General features: G+C 33.7%; 1 non-coding gene across 1 annotated transcript; it reads right to left on the reverse strand.

Moving 5' to 3' along the window:
- Nucleotides 1-417: 417 nt before the first annotated feature.
- Trnai-aau lies at nucleotides 418-491 on the reverse strand. Its single transcript has one exon. It is a non-coding gene; the product is annotated as a tRNA-Ile (tRNA).
- Between the last annotated feature and the right edge of the window lie 16,373 nt (nucleotides 492-16,864).

Below are 16,864 nucleotides of genomic sequence, written 5' to 3' on the forward strand. Positions count from 1 at the left end.
TATGATAATTACTTTTTTTTTTATTTACTTTTAATAAAGATTAACCATTATATAAAAATAGAATTTTATTTAATATGAATATTTTTAATTATTATTTAGGGTTTTTCTTGATTAATTAACACTATGAGCATTATATTTAAGATTAGTTGCTCGATGACCTAATTGTGCCCACGGCCGCACATTCATCGACTCGCGGCCGCACTTGCGCACCCCTGATTTAGAGGATAGAAGTTGATATTTCGAGTTTTGTAGATTATAATCTTTAAATTGGAAATATCTAAAAGCAAACATGCGTTTTTTTAGCTTAAATTATTCCATTTTCATACTAATCTGTTGCTAAAAATAGTTAATGAACCCGAAGAATCATGTTTTAAGACTAATTTAATCAAAAAAGAAGTTATTAAAATTTGCAAAAATTGCCCCGACAGGGACTCGAACCCTAGACCTTCGCGTTATTAGCACGACGCTCTAACCAACTGAGCTACCGGGGCGCTATTCTATGACTTTAACTTTAAGGAGTATATTATTTTATATGATCTGCTTTTTAGCAGAATTTATTTTGTTAGAATTTGCGGTATTTTGTCAGTTTTTAAATTACCTAATCGAGGAGAGAACTCAGTTGCTTATTTGAAATTAATAATTTCACTTGATTCTGAAAAACAAAACAGAATGATTACTTTAATTAATTTTTTTTTCATACACCAAATTTTTATCCAAAGAACAAAATAAAACAAATTTTGTACATTTAGAAATTATACAAACAAGTAATTATTTGTGGTTAAGTATGAAAAAGAAATCACAAAGAACTTTTCTTAAGAATCAATCGAACTCAATACCTACTGCTTAATGGAAACTATAGGAGCTTCTAACTCACATAAGCCATTTTATGTCAAACAAAAAAATAACCACAATTTAATCCTTTTGGTAAATTAACAAATAAATAACGTCGATTCTAAATTTATACTGCCTCGTTAGGATTTATAGTTCTCAACGAAAGCATTTACACGATATCTTCGATGGAGATTCTCATAATCATTTAAAATAATTACTCCAAGTTCTTCCATGAATATTGTTAATTATTAAAGCGATTGGAGCCAAAGATCCTAGTTCAGCCTTTGTTTTCACTCCATGAATTTATTTGGAAGGCCAACAGGATTGGTTTTCATATTTGAAAAACAAGCATACACCACACTAGGTCGAATATATAATTAAGGAATAAGAAGAACGAGAATGTCCATATTTAAGTAGATAATGGCTATTTATTTTGGCTGTACTGAATATTTCATAAGTCATTGAACCGCGAACCAAATCTTTTTTAAAGTGTCTTAGGTGTTTCATACATAGAAAAGAAAAGACATAAGAAATCAATTATGTCACTTAAATCTTCATAATCTCACGTTGATAGAGTCTTAGTAATAATTAGGATAATAAATAGAATTGCCTAAAAACTCAGAACAAATCACAATTTGATTGAATTTGAACTTGTTTATATATTCCCATCAAGACCAATAATCTGTATAAATATGAATATAAAATACATGAAGAAAAGCAGAATATTTCCAACAATACCAGCAGTTAAGCAATTTCCAATAAAATTGGAAAACAATCCAATCCAGCCTTCAGCTAAGAAATCACATACATACCATAACCCGGAATGCTATCATTTTCATCTTGATATATACTTTCCTGTGCACTGAAAACATCTTCAGGGACACCCTTGTTGGATTCAGAAATAACTTCCCGAATGAATTGTGTATATTCTGCAATTTTGGACATTCCGTTGCTGATGATCAATTTCCGAACGAGAACAAAAGTGTTTGGTTTCACTACAATCTGAGCATGTACTTTGAGATGTGAGGAAATGGGAGAATTGCTAGTTATGCAGAATCTTAAAATTACTAAATTATTGATTACAGCATCTCTGTGTGAAAAGAATCTGAGTACGTCACTCCCTTAGTCCGCGATATTGTTCTGATAACATAGACTGCTCCCATCTTGGTCGAAGACTCTAAAATCTTATTTCTAGTTAAAATATAGCAGAAAAACCTGCTCTTCTTCAATATGAGCGACAATCATTCCGAAAGAGGTGTTGGTCTTCATGTTGTAGACGACTTGTCTTCGTTTTACGTCCCCATCCTGTTGCCATTCGCTTAAAGAAATCACTGAAAATGTATACTCATAAAAAATACAAAAAGCATTTAATTTATCAAAAATATTTTTGATAAAATTGGAATTCATAAACATCAAAATAAATAATTTGTGGGCGGACAGTGAGTAATCAACCGCAAGGAGTTGCTTTCCAGGATGCAAATGTCCCTCACAATTTACCGGTTCTTCAGGAGAGACTGCCTTTAGTCAACTAATTAAAGAACGTGTTGTTTTGTAAACGTCAAAAAGGCACGAGACGTCATCAATAACTTGTTGATTCGACTCTATGATTGGTGACGTGGCTTGTGGTTCTGATTTAAAATCAGATTGTGAGGCAGACTCCCTTGTAGAAACAGAATTTATGGTGTTTCTAAATGTGGATGTTCTCAGAGTATCGGATATCTATTACATAACCAAACAAACAATTACCTCCCCAAATCTCCGACTGTGAATACTCCAAATTAGATTATAAACTTTATCTCGACAAAGAAAGGAATAAAATGTAAATCGTTTTTCATTTACGCAGTGAATCACAATTGCATTAGGGAAAAGAAAAGCAGTCTTTTCTTTACGAATATCTACAACATCTTTTAATTCTATGACGATCTATTTATTTGCAAATATGTCAACATGATTACAGATATGTTCTTTTTGAAGAATTTTGCAAAAAAGGAAAGATAGTTAAGAGTGACTACCAACTTTCCCTGTATCATAATTTCTCTGCGAATCGCACAAATAAATGCTAAAACTGATTTTTTATCGGTCAAACCCGAGATATAAGTTTCATTCTCAAGATAACCATCAAGTTCGGAAAATCCTAATTGAGATTTTCTAGAAATTATTAGTTTCATTTAAATGTAATAGCAAAAGTTTATTTACTTCTTTTTAGTATTTTTGATCATAACAAATTAAATCGCTAATTGCCAAAGCAATTCAAACAGATTTATTATTAAAGTTGTTTAGGTAATTAAATATTTAAAAAATATTAAAAAAGCATTAATAGTCACTAAGTAGACTACTTTTATTAATAAAGAAAGGACAAGAGAAAAATCGTCATTGGCAGATAGCCAGAGTATTGCCTCTGATTTTCGATACATAATTTGATATTCTGATTGGAAAAGGAGTTCACGCACGTGACGTCTCAAACCAGACACTTTCCCCTCTGAAATGGAAATGTGGTCATCCCATCGGGTCTTCTGCCGTCCTCTACGAAAATCCCTGCAGGTTCCAATTGTGTGTGGAATCCAGCAGTTCGAAGAGATCGACAGATGATCTGGTTCAGTTCGGAATGCCGTGAGGAACGTCCAATTCCGTTTCGACATGAGAGGGAGTGATATCCAAACTCGTCGGTCCACACGCCGCAGCGGCATTGGTGTTTTGCATAAACGCGTAGACCGAGGCGCAGACAGACTCCAATTCTTACGGCTTCATCCTTAAGAAGGCAGCCAGTTGTATTACAAGGGTAACAGTTTAGCCACGCGCCGCTTAGGGGCTGGCTACCCGCTTGTAAACAAGCCAACCTTCTCTGGTCCATGGTTTCCTTTATCCATGAAAACGTATTGGCGTGGACTTTCGACGTCCACTGATTGGCAGGTCACATCAGATGGCAATGGCAATCCCAGCTTTTTCCATACGGCGACGCAATCATCCACAGCAAATGATTTCCTCTGTTCGTTTATTTGAGAAAGAACAGTGTCGATCAAGCCGATCCCTCCAAGGGAAATTGGAAGAGTTGAACACAATTAAAAAATTACATCTAGACCAAAAAACGGTCATTCAAAAACAGTCTTCTCTGATTCAAAAAATAGTGCAACACTCTTCAATAATATATATCAATAAATGTCATTATTTTATAAATATAAATTAGCATTCAAAATATGTCGGCTGATGAGAGGATAGAGCCTTATCTTTCACACTTTGATATTATCGAACTGGAAAGAAAAATATCCGAGATCAAATCGATGGATACTACAAATGAGCAAGTATTTACTTAATTCATTATCATTCCACTAGCCAATTGATATAATCAAATTTATTGACCTTACCTCACTTTCTGTCTACGACGATCCTTTCCGACTCAAAAATATATGTTCCGTAGGTGTCAGGCCTATTCATTATTCTGAATCACATGTCCCTGCAGTTTGCTTTTTTTCTCGATTTTCGAGAGAAATAAGTGAATATCTCTCCAAAGAATCTTATTCTGATAAAATTAAATTAGCAGTAGGTCGACTCATGCTGATAATTACATTTTAGTTTGTGGAGGGTTTCCACATGCACAAATTACTTTATTTGCCAAAGAGGCTGAGATTCGGGACGCCGTAGCCAGTGGAGTCAATGAAATCGACCTTGTTATTCCTCGAGGATTGGTCTTTGCAAAAATGTGGGACGGTCAACTTAAATATTATATCCACAGAACTTCTCAATGAAATCACAGTCCTTAAAAAGGCATGTGGATCTTGTTTGTTGAAAGTGATTATCTCGTCGGGAGAACTCAAAGACGTTAACCTTATTCAGAAAACTGCCGCGGTCTGCATTTTGGGGGGTTGAGGATTTTTGTTGAGTTTAGGCTCCGACTTTGTTAAACTCTGCACAGGAGTTGGAGATGATTTGGCAACCATGGAGGCTGGGTTTGTCGTAGCCTCAGTAATAAGAAAGTACTATGAGACTACTGGGAGAAGGGTGTGTTTTTACTAATCGCAGATTGGCTTAAAAACAAGTGGTGGAATACGGACTGTTGATCAGGCGATGCAGTGGATTTGTCTGGTCAAACGGGAGCTGGGAAAAGATTGGTTGACTCCTCAACTATTCAGAATTGGGGCTAGTTCGCTTCTCCAGAACATTGTTAATGTTTCACAGTGATTTGTTCTGGTTACTTAAAAGATTTTTTTGACTTCAATTTTTAAAATTTTGTAATTATCAGTCAATAAACTGCTTTATATTTAGCGGTCAATAATATTGGAAACAAAGTGGTTATAAAACTTGAATGAATACTCAGAAATTCTAAGATTACGTTCCTCTTTTGGAAAGTTATTGCGTTGGGAGTACCAGTTGTGGCCTTTCATTTCTCTGGATGATGAATAATATCAAAAATACATGCAATAATTTAGTTTTGGGTTGAATGAATTATTGGAAATTGAATAATGAATTGATTCTCTCTTTTTTTCTTCCGGTAGTCTCCCTTGCATATATTTTCCAGATTTGAAAGGAACTTGACTTGTTGAACTTGGTTTTTGGTGATATTTAAAAGAAATGTTTTTTGGCATTTCTTTGAATTCACTACAAATCAAATATTAAATTTATAACTTTTGAAAACTATTTAAATTCGGTTCTACTTTATTCCTGGCTTGAACATTTTTATTTTTATCCAGTTCTTGTCTTAATTGAAAATTATTTTCATGCATATCTTTCCAAACCTTAATTTATTGTTGATTAGTATACAGATGCTTTAACATTTTTATTTTTATCCGGTTCTTGTCTTAATTGAAAGTTAATTTCATGCATATCTTTCCGAACCTTAATTTATTATTGATTAGTATACAGATGCGAGTTCATTGCTTAGTGATTTAACCATTTCCTCGTTTTTTGCATCCAATTGCTCGAATTTAAAACTATTCATTTTTTTCATTTGCTCAAATTTGTCATTAATTAAATTGAGAAAGCTTGAAGTATGAAAATATTTAATACGTTTTTTCTTGCTGTGATAATTTTTCGAAAATTATTGCCTCTCTGCTTACATCAAGTTTTTCTAGCAATTTTTTATCAGTAGAAATTTCTAGTTTATTCACTGTTGAGTTTATTTTCTCCTTGTTTTATGAACACGTGATTACATTAATGCTTTTAATTTCTCTACGCAAAAATTCAGTTTCTTTTTCAAAATCGCTGCAAATCTGCAATTACTTTATTTGGATACCGTTTTTTTCAATCTTTCTGCAATTTCCTCAAGTTGTTTATTAAATTCTGATTTTAGTACGTCTTGTTCATATTTGTTTTGTTCGAGTTTATTTTCTAGCAGACGAATCTGAGATCTCAACCCGTCAAATTCTCGTATTAGGTCAGAATTTAAATTTCTTGTATTTTATGTTATTTGGCTTACTTTAGACTTGAGATTTCTTCATTTGCTGCATTGTTGAATTGATCAAATGAATCGGCCCGTTCTGTTAATTTTTTATTTAATCTTAACTATTCAATATAAATTACTTTTTAACACTTTCCAATTCTGCATCAATCTCATGAAATCTATGAATGTTTTGGTCCAACATTTGTTTTGACTTGTCTGTCAAAAATCTATACCTGTCGATTATTTCCTGAGAACTTTTCAACCCTATATTGTTTAGTATTCACTCTTACAGTCATTTTTGAGTGGTGATAAGTTGTTTTGTTGTTTATTTTGATTATAAACAGTTTTGAATTCTGTAAGTTGCTCTTCATCCGATGACAAGACTAATTCAGAAAGATGATTTTTGGCGCGATTTTTCATTTCCTGGCATTTTATAACATTTCTGATGCCAAATCTTTAATTTTTACATTTCTAAAACTATCACAATAAAAATCACATTTCAGATTGTTTGCGGTTTCTATTATCTAGTTCTATCGATTTTCTATCAACGTTCTCTCTCCTACTTTGAGAGTTGCCTGTATTTCGAGTATCTTTCGGAATAATTTTTATTTTGTCGTTTGAAGGTTCTAATGTTCTCATTTGAAGTGATTTTGGTTGTAATTTGTGTGGATTATTTTTTGATATGTCACAATGAGGTTTGCTGGAATATTTTCAGAAAATAATTACCGCAAGATATTTTTGTTCGGATTTTTCAGAATATCAAAAACTTGTGAATTTTTTGAATAGTCGAAAGCAGATTTTCCTTTTATAAAATTCGGAAATAAACCAGAACGGTCGACAATGTCCAACTTTACCCCAGCAGTTACCAAGAGTTCTGAGATCTCAATATTTTTCTTTTTTGCTGCAATAATCAGCGGAGTTCTGTCTTATCATCAATGCACCACATACTCTCCTTCGTTGTTTAACAAATTAAAATCCAGTCCATTTTTTATGATAAATTTACACATTTCAACTCGATTTTGGTCAACAGCCAAATGCAGCGGATTGTTTCCATCCTACCGTGAATCCGCACAAGACTACCATATTCGGGACAAATAAAACATCAATCTCAGATCTAATGTTTTGAGCCATGAACAAATTTCCAAAATATGCAAAATAGTGGAAAATGTTGTTTCCAAATATGTCTTGTACGTTCGTGTCAGCACCATGTTTAAGCAGTGTGAGCATACATCCCGTTTTGTCCTCGGAAGCTGCCTTAAGATCAAATCATTTTAACAACCGTAAGCAGCGGTGTTTTGCATTCTGAGTCACGAATGTCATGTCTTGTTCCGAAACAGCGCAATAATTTTGAGACAATCTCTATATTTCCTCTAGCAGAAGCCAAGTGCAATGCAGTTCTGAATGTCGACCAAATATATACCGAGATTTGTTGTCAATTATATTAGGATCACGGATAGAAAGTTTATTGAACTCCTCAACATCTCCCGACAAGGCGATTTTGTGAATTTTTTTAATTGACCCTGCATCACTAAGACTAAATCGGCTAAATGGTCTGTCGAATGGATTTGTGTTTGTTTTGTGTTTTTTAGTACGGAAAAACTTTTTCATAATATTGTTTCCATAGATATATTAACAAACATAAATTAAAAAATATTAGTCAATCAAAAAAATTAAAGCTCCAATTTAAAAAAGTTGGAGAAACCTTTCGGTAGTTAAGGTAGCGCCTAGGCAAATAATATCGATAATCCTATGAAATTACAGCAACCAGGACACCGATTGCATTACATTTCGCCACAAATCATAATCTGCCTCATTTGGACGTAACTCCTCGCAATCCCATGGAATCTCATCAATCAAGGAAAGACGTGTAAAATCGGGGTCAGTATACCTGCAGTAAATTCACAGATTTAACATTATTCGATAATTACGTAACAAAAGTTCGTCGGGTTTCCGCCAATCTCTAAATTTGTGCAAATCTGCCTTATCATAAGAATCCAAATCTATTTTCTGTACATCACTGGCCAACTATTGGGTTATTATCACCCAATCACCATTTCAATCTCAAAATCGTCATCTTTATGTTGCAAATAATCCTCCCAATCAACTTGGATCACCTCTCCGTATTTCCTACGATATATAAACAGAGATTCACCTCATAAGCGGAAGAACTGTACTCACATAACACTCCTGAATTCCTTCAATCATATCTTTTGTGTACAATCCACTCTTAATCTCATATTCCTGCAAACTTAAACTATAAAAAAACAGGACGGTTTCTCTCAATAAGACGGAGAGTGTATTCAGGGGAACAGTCGAGAAAGACAGTAAGATGTGGGTAAGGCAAACTGCATAAACTTTGACTGGAAATATATTTATAGTACTCAAAAGCTGGGATATAAAGTAACTGAGTCTACCAGCTTTACTAATTAGCCCACATGAGTGGAGAGCAAAGGCGTAGGGAAGGTCTGACCAAATTGACCTATTTAAGACCACGCCTTGTCCAGTATTCAACATGTGGGCTACGGAATCGGCATATTGACGGAATCGGAGATCAAATATGGAAAGTTGTATTTTTGAAGCTTTGATCCCTGGATTTGGATCTTTGAACCAATCCTGGAGAGAGTAGGTCCTCAAATGTTTGGGAAGTTGCTCGTCAAAAGGTCTCATGTCTAATCCGTTCGGTAACTTGAAACCGTCTTGGTCGTGATTGATGTCGGGAAAATAACAAAATTTGAAAAAATCTGAAAATTTTCGACAAAATGATTCTTTTCCAATTCCAATGTTTCCGCAAATTATTATTATTTTGCTGTTTTCGTCCATTCGCTTTAATGTTCCGTCAATTATTGAGTGCAACTTGGTGTATCCATATTTTTTATAATTCCAAGGTTTGGGCTTTATGTTTTTGATGTACGATGTTATTCCTCGGCGAGAATAATTCAGAAATATGAACTTGTGCATTGTCACACAACAGCAAGTTTTTAAATGTAATTAATTTTATTTTAAAATCAAGATTGCTTTATAATTTCACAAATTGTGATTACAAATTTGATTTGTCTCAAATAGAGTTGAATATTATCGATTGATGAATAAAAATATTAGAGTTTATCGAAAGAAATATGAATTTAACATTAAAGATACTTATTTAATTTATAATTATTTAAAAAGTTTAAAATTGGCATTACCTCACATCAGGGTTGTTAAAAATCATGATTTTTTGATTTCAATCGGGTTTTTATGAAATACAGTCAACCCTCGTTAATCCAGAAATTCAAATCGACTTTCCCTTCGGATTATAGAGGAATGTAAAATTTATAAACACAATTATTTATTGAAAAAATAGAATAAAGTTCATTGTATAGTGTTTTTTAATTAATTTTTGTAAATCATCCAAGATGTGTTTCAAATTTTTGACAGTATCGTTTGTTATATTTTGAAAAGCAATTCGAAAAAGAACAATTTGAATTGCATCAAATAAAGTAGTTGGACTAATATCCTAACTCTCCTCGACCTGGCCATCTTCAGCATTAAGCATGATATCTTCAACAGTGTATTCTTCTTGAATCAGTGCAATGATTTCATCGTTATCAATGATTTTTTCTGTTTTAAGCATATCTTCTCCAATCATAATTTGGTCTATCTCATTATTATGTGTCTGTATAATTAGATCTGGGGACAACTCTTCTTCAGCATAATACTCTCAAGACCTTGAATAATTCCAACTTTTTTGAAACAATAATTTCTTGTTTCACATTTGCCCAAGCTTCATGAAGTAACAATATTTCACGCTTAAGATTAACAAAAAAGTCTAACGATTGATCAAGCGAGTTAGATTGTTTATTATTCCTGCATCCATTGGTTGAAGATGAGCAGTTGAGTTCTTTGTAAACTTTATAACTTCAATGTTTGGAAAATTGTTCTTCAAAATGTGACTTGGCGCTTATCAAGAAGTAAATAAAATGTTTTGTCATATCGCATCAGCTCATCTTCAAATAGCAGCATCATGCAATTAAACAAATAACTGGTCATCTAAGCTTTCGAATTTGCATAATAATGACAGAATTTTCCAACATTGAATCCTTTGAAACACCTTGGTTTCTGGTTGTGTCCAATAACAAAAGGTGTCATTTTAATTGATCCAGTTTTATTAGAACATAAAACAACAGTTATTCAAACTTTAGATTGTTTTACGCTTTTTCTTTGACTTAATGAAATCGTTCTTATATGAAATGGTTGAAAAAGTCCTGTTTCATCCATATTTAATATAAATTTAATTTTTCGACCATTTTTTGTCTATGTGCTGAAACATCAACATCATTCATTGAATTTGCTTCTCTTTCAAGAACTTTCAATTTCAAATTGAACCGATTTTTGAATCTACATAGCCATCCTTTGCTAAATTGCAGATCTTCAATATTTAGCTTTGTCCAAATTCCTTTACTTTAGTAATAAATTAGGGCAACCAAAAAATTGCACTTTTTAAAAAAATTGCAAAAAGAATTTTAAAAATTGTAAAAAATTGCAAAAATAATTTTATCAGTCAATTATTATTACTAATAATAATTTCATCAGTCAAGTAACCGTTAATAGCATCCATTCGAGATATCCATTCTATCAATGAATTCTCAAAAGATAATGATTTCTAGAAGCTTGTCTATAGTAAGTGTTTGAGATCTCACTATTTTTCCATTGTTCTTTATTTTTCAAAATTTCAGATAAAGTAGAATTTCCTAGGTCCAGGTTTAATTCTCTTCTGATAAATTGAGGCAATTCATTCAGCGACATTTTCTTCGAATCCTTAATTTTACAAATCTGTTCTTTTAGATCAATTTTGAGTTCAATCCTTTTTCTAACCATAGAATTACAAAAAGCGTGTTGTTCATTAAATTTCTAAAAATTAATCAACAAAATTATTTTTTAATTTTTTTTATTAAAACTGTGTAGTATAATAAAAACGGAACATGTAACAAGAAAAACAATCACGTGAAACTAGCTAATTAAAAATCTAGATCTTGAATGATTTCTCTTCTTTGCTTGGAAGAAGAGTTTTCCATAAACTTTCATTCTCTATTTCTGCGTCAATGAATTTATTCAATTAAGTGTTCTCACGACATACCAGCTCCGTAAGTTGATTGGCGGCAGAGGCGTACTCCTCGTTTTCTAACTTCATCCCGTGTCTGTGCTCGATAAGCATACTCTCTAGCGTCCTCTTAAGCACAACGGACTGGATGTATGTCCTCGTTCCTTCTTCAATGGATAACTTGTCAATATGACTTTTAAAGAACTTTGAGACAACTCCATCCCATGTCAAGACAATTGGAATAATCTTCACTTTTGTTTCATAGAGAACCGACAGTTCGTTTGCAAGCAGGTCGTATTTGTGAAATTTCTCCACTTCAACTTGCTTTAAACGGTCTTGCGAGGTAACTCCCACTTCGATTAAATGAATTTCTCTTGTCATAGACGAAAATATCAGGTTTATTGAATTGGACTTTCGTTTCAGTCATAATTGACGTGTCAACTCTGATTTCGACATTTTGGGTCGACATTATTGACACAACCGAATGTCCTTTCAATTTCCTGCTTCGATTTTTTAATAATAATAAACAAAATTAATCCGAAATTATATTGATCCTAGCGTTCGGATTCCAGATTATTGAATTTTCGGAGTATTGAATCAAATTTGGCAGGAAAAAGTTACAAATTTATAATTTCAATTAAAAAATTCGGATTATAGAAGTTCAGATTAACGAGGGTTGACTGTAAATTATTTGTATTCAAAAACAAAATTAATAAAAATAAAATAGAAATCATAGTTATTTAAAAGCTGTAAATAAAGACAAATTTGGCAGCCTTTTCAATTTCAAGTCTATTTTGTACATTTAAAAGTCGAACAAATTCGTTCTATTCCACATGTTGAAGCGGCTGGTCCAAGAATTTTTTTGACGAGTGAAATTGTTTCATAAATACTTCAAAACGAGGTCAATCTCTACTGTTCCCACAACATGTTGGGTCAATTAGATTCGCAAGTGGAAAAGTGTTAATGCTTAATCAGCTCGAGTTTTCACTTTTTCTAAATTAGCCGTACATTCATAGTCCATATAAGTCTGTTCAAGTTCCTTCCAAATTTATACAGCATGGCAAATCTTCGTAGAATCATTTTGTCTAAAGCGACAGCAATTGGATATTTTTCAACACGACGTTTTAGGCAAATATTTTGGACTTTGGAAGCAATATCTGTATCAATATCGGATCTGTCTTCTTCACAAGTTACATATCTATCAAATTTTTTTTCGATAACGTCATCGTAGTAACGAAATTCATTGATGATTGGTCCTTCATTCTCAGGGGCAATTAGCTGATTAAACCACTTTAATTTTGGATCGATTTTCAGGGATATCAAAATTAGTTCGGCATAACAAATAATGATGCCCCATCCGAGATACGAGACCTTTTACCTCTTTTCTGCAATTACTGCATCTGGCTCGACTACCAGTCTTTCCCGAAATTCTCCCAGACTCCAGACATTTAATAAATTTAAGCAATTTTAAATGATTTTTTTGATTTTTTAACGATTTAAATCATTGATTTTTTAGGTTGATTAAAATCAACTCTAAGGTCACAGGTGGCCCCTAGGATTCAATTGTGGTCCCTTTGTTTTTCTAATTATTTTATTTTTGTGTACTTCAACTAGTAAAATTAAACCTAATTTTGATTTTTAAGTAATTAATAATTGTTAAAAAATATTAGTGTAAGGAAATAGTGAGGAAGCTGCGTTTTAAACTCATTAAGAAATTAGGAGAATTCTGGCGATTATATACAGCTTGCTCGCGATCTTGGTGTCAAGAGGACAACAACTATAGCTATTGTAAAAGTGGAAATCCGTATTTTTGTAAACATTGAGGTGGAAGGGATGCTACGAGTAAACTTACAGATGATGATATGAATTTGTTAATTGAAAAAATCGAGAATAATCCATTAATAACAATAAAGGAATTACGAAAATTTCCAGAAATAGTCAGGAAAATATCGAAAAAAGAAAAATATTTTCATTGGGTTATCAACGTAATACAAATAGAAAAATAAATTTAAAGTGAAAATAATCCCTGTGGTACTTACTTGGGATGGAATTGTCTCAAGATTCTTCAAAAGTCATCTGGATTCTATCGCAGTGGAAGACAGGGTGAAGGCATACATCCAGACACTGGTGTTGCGGAAGACCTTAGAAAGCATGCAAGCCGAGACAAGGCACAGGTCATCGATGCCTGTCGAAAAAGTATCCCCTGAATCTAGACTGCGCGTTGACATGAATCTGCCCATCCGTGCACTGAACGGGAGGGTGAGGTTGATGAAATAAAACACTACAAATAACGAAAACGGAATAATTATTAATTTTTGTCTGAAAGTGAAAAATAAATTTGGACGAAACAAATTTCAATTTTTTACATTAAAAAAATTCGGCCAATCCTATATAGAATCACGTGCAATAATTCTAGTAAGGGAAGCAAAGGAGTGAATCTTAACCTCATTTTGGCAATTGATGACAATGGAACAATTGTGAGATTTTTTTACATGCTAACAACACTTGTTTTCGTTAAACCGTGTAAAATTATTAGAGAAGTTAACTAAATTAGATGAGTCGCCGAGCGGATGGACAGGCAATTTCCACGTAATATCGCGAACGATATCCGCTGAAGAAGCCAGTTCGTTTCACGACTGTTTTGACTCCTCCTCGAGATGATTAAACCAATCTTTGAGAGGAGTTTGAGGGCTTTTGGTCCAATTATCTCACTGGTCTCGAAAGCCAGAGTAATGAAGCAGCAGGTATCGGTCAAAGAGCCATATTTTGCAGTTTTCCTAGATTCCGTAAGGGCAGATGGAGATCCTGGACGAGAAGCGCAGTCAACCAACGATGATGAGGAAAATGAGTCTACACAGGTAACATCCCACACGAGTGCCCTGAACGGGAATAAAGTCGACCCATCAGGGCGTTTTCCGTCCCCACGGTCCAGTCCTATCGGTTCTAACATTGAGGGGTATCCAGCGTTGTTAAGCGCGCCCTTCACAACGTCGTTCAATATGAGATTTTAATCACTTTAAAATCTAAATTTAGCAATTTTATGACGGCATTATCTGAGAGTTTAGCTGGATAATGCTCCAATTCACAAAAAACAAGGAAATTTTGAAGGCGTGGAAGTAGAACATACAATTCGAAGATTTGATGCACCATATTCTCCGCAGATAAATCCATGCGAAGACTGTTTTTCGATTCTCAAAATCGGGATAAAGACATATTTATACAATCACAACAATCCTCATAACGATGTTCATGCAGCAGGAAATGGAAGGAATTTCGAGCACTATTATTACAAAATGCGTTAGAATATTCTATGACAAATCTAACTCGGGAGAAAATACGGTATTTTTACAGAAATGCAGAAAAATCATTGCAAATTGTACGATTGGGATTCCATTAACCTGATTAATAAAATTGTCTTTATTAACTCTCATCTTGATTTAGCCGATTAGAAAAGTCCTTATGTGCGTCCAAACGGCCAAATTTGTCAAAATTTACGTAAAAAGTGTCAAAATTTAACAGCGCATTGTCAAAATCGAACTGAAAATGGTATATTTATAACCCCAAAGTTACAAATCATAGTAGTAAAAACAACAGTCATAATTCTCCAATCAAATGCAAAGACCGTAAGAAAATGTTTGTGCCAACCAGAATACACCTCCAAATCTTCATTACAAGTTTCCTTATCCAATGATAATTCGTTAGAATAAATGCAACCATTAATAAAATCTTTGTATAACAAATTGTATTATTAAAAAATAGATATTAATTACGACATGCCTCAGGAGTAGGAGGATGTCCGTGAAAGGCGTCTACCAATTCAATGATGGAGACATAGAGGACAAAAACCATAAGCATCAGACTACCCAAAATAACAACATAATCCAAAATTGCTCGCCACTTGTAGGGACCAAAGTACTGAGGCTCATCATGGAAAGTCATCAACTCGACAACAGCAGGGAGGATAACTCCAAGAGATATCCCACAAAACGCCCCCAAAACTGACATCATCATAGACAAGTAAGGAATCCCAATCGAAGCTCCTACTGCAAAATAATGTAAAAAACAAACACGAAAGAAGCAGTACAGCCAGTCTGACAATCATTTCAAACTTATATTCTCCAATTCGGCCAATGATTGATTGGAACAAATGAGGTCGATAGAACTGTCCGACAACCAATTTGATCATAACATAGAACTGCAATCCGAACGAAACAAACACCGAACATATCAGCATAAATCGAAGTGAAAGCGACAGACTAAAAGTTGTAAATATAAAAGTACGTGTCATTAAGAGGAAGATTGAGTGCAACAAGACCACAGAGTTTGTCCCCATATTTCAAATTCCCAAGAAATTGAAGCCCCCACGTAAGAATAACCTGGATGGATAAACAGAATGTATATATTCCCATAAAGTACTGTTTCTTCTCCATGATAGAATAGAGAGGAAGGACCTACTCACTGAGAGATGAGACAGACCAAAGTGATCCCCTCGACGGAGTAAATACTGGCCCCAAAAAACACAGCCACACCTCTGAAATCGCCCACTAAACGGAGAGAGGACAGTGGATTATTTGTCAGACTGGAGAAATACAACACCAACAGGACCCCGATGAGTGTGCAAAGGTTGGCAAACAGTGAAAAATATGACAACAAGTCCAAATCATGTAGGAATATATATATCAGGAGAGGACACGTGACAAAAATAAAATAAGTCGTCAACGAAAGACTGTTAGGATGAAATTCGTTTATAATCTACTTTAAAACAGTCAGGGTCCCACCTGTCGCATTGTTGAGCCCAGGAATATTATGTACACAGAAGTGGCACCAAATTGAAATATAAACACAATGCAATTTGTCATGATTCTTCCAGCCTCCCCAATTTTCCGGGGAAGGAGACTTGAATTTTGAGAGGCGGTGAAAACTAGGTCCCCTAAATCCAAATGGGGGACCGAGATTTTAGCACATACGTGGGAATAACATCGAACTAGAACTCCAATTTGATAAATGTTGATAATACATAAAGCCATGAAAGTGGGAATTCCAATCTGTCATTATTTTGCAAAAAAAACCGCGATTCCTGCACGGTTGGCAGCATAGGGGGAGGAAAGGACTCCTACACCGATCATGCCTTTCATCATATTCAGAAATATTCGAATTTCCCTACGAATTGAGACTCGATCGTAACGATGTGTCGGAAATATTTTTGTTAGATCCGTCCGAACTGACGAGATGGGCACATTCGTCTTTAACAGATTCTGTGCACGACATTTCAATATGTTTTAATGGACAAAAAATCTACTTAACTTTTTCCTATTTATTATGTTTAAAATCAAATTCTTTTTTGAATATTACAAATATTATTTAATTCAATAATTTTAAACTTTTCTGGTATTTATTGAATTTAATTGATTTTTTAATCGATTCGATTTTTTTAAATACAAACACATTAGGTTTTGACCAACCACAATTATTTAAGACAGAGAAAACCACATATAAAAGACTTTTAATAATTTAAATTTATTGATTTATCTTTTGTTTAAAATCGATTGCCGTCATCCGCTTTCATTTTTTTTATTTTATTA

This window comes from Octopus sinensis, unplaced genomic scaffold (genome assembly GCF_006345805.1).
Source record: "Octopus sinensis unplaced genomic scaffold, ASM634580v1 Contig18757, whole genome shotgun sequence".
In the NCBI taxonomy this organism is placed as follows: domain Eukaryota; kingdom Metazoa; phylum Mollusca; class Cephalopoda; order Octopoda; family Octopodidae; genus Octopus; species Octopus sinensis.